This window comes from Grampus griseus (assembly GCF_964374135.1).
Source record: "Grampus griseus genome assembly, chromosome: 10".
Taxonomy (NCBI): domain Eukaryota; kingdom Metazoa; phylum Chordata; class Mammalia; order Artiodactyla; family Delphinidae; genus Grampus; species Grampus griseus.
The window spans coordinates 39,681,468-39,688,553 of record NC_139004.1 but is presented as its reverse complement, the minus strand read 5'-3'; positions in this window follow the sequence as shown (position 1 = coordinate 39,688,553).

Genomic DNA, 7,086 nt, shown 5'->3' with positions numbered 1-7,086 from the left:
AGGGAGGAGTCGGCGGGGACAGGTGGAGCTTGCGCACTAAGCATCGCCGGCTTCCCGAAGAGGTGGGGTGGGAGGGAGGAGTGAGCATGCGCTACTTGGCCGGCGCCTTGCCGCTTTCCGGGAGGGGCCGCTGCTCCCCTGTCTCTGCAGGGCCGGCTGATTCAGTCTTCGTCCTCCTGGAACCAGCCCGGTTCCCAGGGGCAAGTCAGTCGTGGAGTACACCAGGGATAGCTTGCTTCTCTTTTTCAGTGACTGCACAAGCTCCAGACTAAAAAACCCTCCTCTGAGACCTCTGCTAATTGCCTAAGCGACTATATTTGCATGTAAATACAAGTGGTTATTCGATGAAGATGTGTTTGAACTTAATCACGTAGCATGCACACGTGGTTCGCAGCCCCCCTCCCCTTTCTCACAGTCCCTGTACCTGTCGCTACCATTTGGTGATCTGCCACAATTCCTTCTTTAGTGCTACTCAGCTCTGTCCCTCTTTCCCCAGCTTCTATCAGTATCCTTTTGAGCGCCTCCTCCCCAAGCCAGCTACTTTTCCCTGCTTGAGCAACGTCATCTGGGTTGATTCAGCCTGGAAAAACTTGTCTTACCAAGCCTTCTCTTCTACATCTCCAGCTGCATATCATGTGGGATGCTCTGATTTTTCTTTTCAAAAGATATCCCCACCTTCCAGATTTTCCTTAAGAAAGTCTCAGCCCCCTTTTGCATCTTTACTGCCTGAATTTAGCCAGGACCATCCTGTGCACACACTTGGCTTCCCGCAAACCTCTTCCTTCTCACCTTGCCTAATTCATAAGTCCAGGAGACTCCTGCCCTGAGTCAGGAAGTGAATACATAACCAAAACACAAAGTTAAAAGTGACAAGAGCTTTCATTGAAGTGTTAGGAAATACTAGGAGTTTGGAGAAAGAACTAGTACTTCTAGATGTTCAGGAGATAAGGAGGTGGAAGATCAGGGATTGCTTCCGAAGGAGATAGCATTTGGGCTGGGCCTTGAGGATGGTTAGAATTTGGATAAGTGGGAATGGAGGGACATTCCTTCCATAGCAAGAGCCAGGCCTGGGGCAGAATGGGAGAGCGGAAGAGGGAGGAGGAAAAATCAGTGGGTGGTTTTAACAGAGAACAGCTCTGAACTGTCTGAAGTCCTTAAGGGTAAAGACCTATGAATCAGAACATTTGGGGACCCAGGGTGTGTGATGCCCACTTGAGGTGAGTTCAGGGGGAGTGGAAAACAAGGCGCTCAAGGGCGCCCCCAAAGCATTCCCAGCCCAACAGTACCTACCTGCTTCACTCTCACCACAGCTGTATTTGTAATGGGGAAGAACAAATCTGAGTCCATGTTGGATCTGTTTCTTTTACTTTAACCTTTGTATCTATTGCTTTTGCTACAAGAGTGTTGCCTATAGCCTGAGATATACAGGATAGCCCATTCTCAAGGCTCTGAGCTTTAAAGGTATAACACTTTCCATTCATACAGAGATAAAAAGTTGCAGAACAGAGAATACCATTTGTCTTGTTGGAGGTTTACGGGAGCATTACTACTGGACCTATGTGGACTGCTGCAAGAACAAAGGATTTCGGCACCAAGAAGTTTGCAGCAACCAACCACACCCATTTTAGTATAAAAGAAGCCTGAATTCTAACTCTGGGAAGGTGGTTCTTTGGGACACTACTTCATGATCTTCTCAGTCTGCGGGCTTTCTGCATAAAGTCACTGTTCCATGCCCCAACAACTTGTCTCTCGATTTATTGGCCTGTTGTGCAGTGAGCTTGGACTGGGTAACATATTTATAACCACATAGTTTTGATGGCTGTCCCGAGGCCCAAAGAGGAGGGTTATATCTATTTACTATCACTATCAAGCTCCAGGCACCTAGGGCTGTGCTGGGTGCCCCAAGGCCTTGTCGGTCTGCCTGAGGCCCCATCACAGCTGTGGCTTTGAAGAGCACCTGGCTGGCCAACAGGTGTCTTGGGAGGCAGGGACAGAGGTCCCTCTGTCTTCAGCAAGAGAAAGAGTAACATGGCTTTCACCTAACTTGAGGCACAAGCGGAAGCACAAGGAGAGGTTGAGAAGAACAAGTGGAGCAGGGGAAACCCGAACCAGTGCCTCTGTCTAAGGCTCTCCTTTCCGCAGCACAGCATCTTCCGGATCAGCCTGTGGTCGCCCTGGTTCAGTGCCCACCTCTCTTCCCCCCACTGCAGGCTTGTCTGACTTGATGGTTCAGTAGTGAGGCTGTGGAGGCTGATAGACGTGGGTTGGAATGTGGACTCGCTCATTCATCCAGAACTATCTATACAATTTGTGGGGCCCAATGAAAAATGAAAATGTAAAGCTCCTTATTAAAAATTATGAAAAAATTCAAGACAGTAACAGCAGAGCATTAACCCGGGGGCGAGGGGCGGGGGGTTGCCTTCAGATCACAAACGCACGAAGCCAGCCCTGAGCTCCTTCCACGTGGTGGACAAAACAGGTGAGGGCCCTGATCCCACGGGTTTTACATTTAAGTGGGAGGAAACAGACGACAACCAAGCAAACATACCATAACAATAACAATAATCATCGTAATGCTTTATACGTATTCAGTCCTTCAGTAAATGAACAAGATAATTTCATATGTGATAAGTGCCAGGGAGGGGTCAAGTCAGGGTGCTACATCCACAGTGATGGGGTGGGGGTGGGGCCCTGGTGGCCTGGAGGCGCTTGTGTTTGAGAGAGACCTGAGTCACACGAGGGGCAAAAGCGACTTCCAGGTAGAGCGGCAGCAAAGGCAAAGGCGTTTGGAGCAGCCAAACTTGGGTGGGCTATTTAATCACTCTGAGCCTCAGCTCGTCATCTTAAAATGGGAATTACAATGATAAATTGACACGTACTGAGTGTTTGCTGTGTGCCTGGCACTGTTCTAAAGGCCTTCCTATTGACTCATTTGGTCCTCACAATGGATCTCAGAGAAAAGTACCACTTTTATCCCCATTTTACAGAGTTGGAAACTGAGGCACAGAAAGGACAAGGAATGCCGAGTGAAGTAAGTCAGAAAGAGAAAAACAAATACCGTATGCTAACACATATATATATGGAATCTAGCTATCTATTTTACATTTGGTAGTATATATAAGTCTATGCCACTCTTTCACTTCGTCCCAGCTTACCCTTCCCCCTCCCCGTGTCCTCAAGTCCATTCTCTACGTCTGCATCTTTTTTTAAAAAATTAATTAATTAATTAATTAAATTATGGCTGTGTTGGTTCTTCGTTGCTGCTCACAGGCTTTCTCTAGTTGCAGTGAGCGGGGGCTACTCTTCGTTGTGGTGCAAGGGCTTCTCATTGCAGTGGCTTCTCTTGTTGCGGAGCACCAGCTCTAGGCACGCAGGCTTCAGTAGTTGTGGCTCATGGGCTTCAGTAGTTGTGGCTCACGGGCTCTAGAGCACAGGCTCAGTAGTTGTAGCACACGGGCTTAGTTGCTCTGAGGCATGTGGGATCTTCCTGGACCAGGGCTCGAACCTGTGTCCCCTGCATTGGCAGGCGGATTCTTAACCACTGTGCCACTAGGGAAGTCCCTATGTCTGCATCTTTATTCCTGTCCCGCCACTAGGTTCTTCAGAACCACTTTTTTTTTTTTAGATTCCATATATATGTGTTAGCATACGGTATTTGTTTTTCTCTTTCTGACTTACTTCACTCTGTATGACAGACTCTAGGTCCATCCACCTCACTACAAAAAACTCAATTTCGTTTCTTTTATGGTTGAGTAATATTCCACTGTATATATGTGCCACATCCTCTTTATCCATTCGTCTGTCGATGGACACTTAGGTTGCTTCCATGTCCTGGCTATTGTAAACAGAGCTGCAATGAACATTCCCACCCCCTCTTTAGAGGTCTGAGGGAGAAAGGTGAAGGGCAAATCGGGGTTGGGTAGATTTCTGGAGTTTGTTCTAGGATGAGCTCTCAAACTTCCTGTCCCATCTCAGGGCAGCTTAGTGACAGAAGGGAGGGGTTCTGAGCAAGGCCTAATGGAAAGGAGCCAACCTGGGTGCAAGTCAGCCTGTCTGTCCGGCGCCTGACTTGGTGTCATCCCAGAGCTGCTTTCCTCCCTCCCTCCCTCCCCTCTGATTCTTGGCACCCACACTTTCACTTTTGTTCTTTCCCTCATCTTCTGTTTTATGTTTTGGCCACAGAGGATGTAGATTTAAATCAAAAGTCCGAAGTTTAGATCATTCTGAAGAGATGCTGAGAGTGGTCTTGCCTTGCCATGTGTTTTATTAGACTGCTTCCTGCCCTTTCCAGCATGGTCGAAAAGGCTCTGTGCAGCTGGGAAGAGTGATGGGGCTGCCAGGGTGCTGCCCAGAGGCCCAGGCCTTCCTGATGACATTGCATTATGGAAAAGCTGTAATAACACTCTGCTTTTGAGCTTCCTCTTCAATCACACAGGGGACTCCAGAGGGACAGAGTTGGGGCTGGCTGACTGTCTCCCAGGCTGCCCCTGTCCCTGCACCCCAGCCGGTGTGTGTGGGGGGGTCAGGAGCAGCTGCTTCTCCCCATCACTTGTCTTGAGGACCGAGTCAGAAGTCCCGTGGGACAGATGAGGAAACTGAGGTTGGGGAGAAGCTAAGCCAATCTGCCAGCACTCTGGGCACACTCATTGTGTGAGGACACAGCCTGGGGGAGGGTCTGGGTCAGAACCCCCAGTTCTGGCGCTAACAGTCCCCTGCTAACCCCACACGCCCCCCACTTGCTCTTTATGTCTCTGTTTCTCTCCCCATATGTCAGGTATCAATTTGACGTGAGGTTTATGGAGAAAGGTTACAGTAGAGACACGCTAGGTTCTCATCAAACCCATTTCCTCATCCTGTGCACACAATTAAAGTAATCTCAGCCCCCCGACTCCATCTGGGTAGGGCCACAGGATGGGATGTGAGGTCTGCCTTCTCCATGCTGTCTAAATTTCAGGACTGTGGTTGAAGATGGTGGTGTCACAGGATGGAAGGATCCTGGATCCCTGGATGGCTGTGTGGAGCAGAGACTCTCTGCCAACCCAAATGGATCGAAATGTGAAGCCATTGATATTTGGAGATTGTCTGCAAATAGTTATCCTCCTCTGACTACTACCTGTGTGTTTCTCAGTTCAAAAAAGAAGAGAGCTCCCCAGTCTGGAGAAGAAAGGCTCTTGCAGTGTTCCAGGTGAGAGCTAGCAGTAGAGGTGGAAGGTTCAGAGGCCTTTCTTTTTTTTTTTTTTTTTTTGTGGTACGCGGGCCTCTCACTGGCCATGGCTCATGGGTCCAGCCCCTCCACGGCATGTGGGATCCTCCCGGACGGGAGCACTAACCCATGTCCCCTGCATCGGCAGGCAGACTCCCAACCACTGCGCCACCAGGGAAGCCCCCAGAGGCCCTTTCTAACTCTCACATTCTGGGGTTTCTCCATTTCCATCTTAATCTCCCTCGGTGCCCCGTACATCATCCTTCTGTGGTCAACACAGGCCACTCGCTGTGCCCTGAGCAGAATGCTTGATTCCCCGTTCCTGTAGTTGTTGATCCTTTTCCTGGAACACCCGCCCTTCTTGATCACCTTTCAGACCTGCCTCCCTTTCAAGGCTCAGCTTCACCTCTGTGATCACCCCATGTGGCAGGGAGTCCTCACTGCCTCTGCTCTCCTGTGTAGCACTCTGCACTGCTAAGCAAACGGCCCCCATCCCCTGTTGAAGCACCCGTGATATTTTCACATGAGGGTCTTTACTCTCTTGTTAAGTCATAAGGTTCTTAAGGATGACATCACAATCCTCACACTTCCTGGTTTCCTATAAGGCCCTGCGTCAGGCACCAGGCACTCGGAAAATATCTGTTGGGTGGATGAATGGAAGGAAGGAAGGACAGATGAATGAAATCGCGAACAAATGAATGAGATACTTGGCCAGATTTCCAAGGGTCTCCACCATCTGGGCTCACTCCATCTTTTTGCTCACTTCTACTCCCAGCCACAAAACCCCCACCCTGACTGGGCTGGTCTGTCGCCAGACTCACGAGCCTGCTGGATTTTTCCCTCCTTCCACTCCCCACCCCTCACCAACGCCCCAGCCCCTTCCCACTCCTGTCACCTTTCATGGCCCAGATGAAGTCTCACCTCCTCCAAGTTTCCGTGATGACTCAGCTCTCCGCAAACCTGTTCAACTTTATTACAGGATTGATCATCTGTACCATGCGGATTAATCCGCTGTATCCTTGGGTATGTACTGTGTGGTTTGTGGTCAGTTCATTTGTGTTTTTCTTGCCTCCTCAACTAGAATCTGAGCTCCCAAGAGCTGGGTCATCCATAGCGCTTAGCAAAGAGATCAGCAGGGAACAGCTGAGCAGGACAGGGCTGTGCTCACCGATTGCTGGATACCTGGGGCTCCCTCACCCTTTGGCCATTTTTCAGTAAACTCAGACTGGGAAGCAAACACATACACACCCATCACTTTCTCTTCTCTCTGAATCTTTCTGTTCTTCTCCCTCTACACAGATTTGCAATACTTGGGTGGACTCATTCAGCCAAGTTGCTGAATCTGCAAAGCCTCACACAAGCTTCCAGACCACAGTTGCCCCTGAGTCCAGGAGTCCAGGAAGAACAGTCTAAAACGGTAGCCAACTTTGTCCCTTGCAGCAAACTGCACTATTGTTGGTGATATCTTCAGGAGGAGGAGAGAATCATTTAGGCTGAACCTCAGAAGATTTGCAGAGGAGGAAAAAGGCTGCCCATGAAGGGCACCGTGGGGTAAAGGGGTAGCGGGTCATCACATGGGCAGGAAGATGGAGCCAGCCACGGAGAGCAGTTGACGCATGGCTAGCCCCATGGGTGGCCGGTCCGAAAAGACTTAGATTCCAGCTGACATTCCCCTCAGCCTCAGGCAGCTCCCACAGCACAAAAGGCAGAGAATGGGGACAGAAATCAGAAGCTCAGCCAGGGAGCTTTGGACTTGGCTGATGTGGTACCAGGTTCTCAAGCAAGGAAGTGACCCAGAAAAAGCAGTATGTCGGGCTCCCTTTCATCATGAGCAAATCTTTTGTTTTCGGCTGACTTCCTTTTGCCACTCAGCGTGCTTTGAC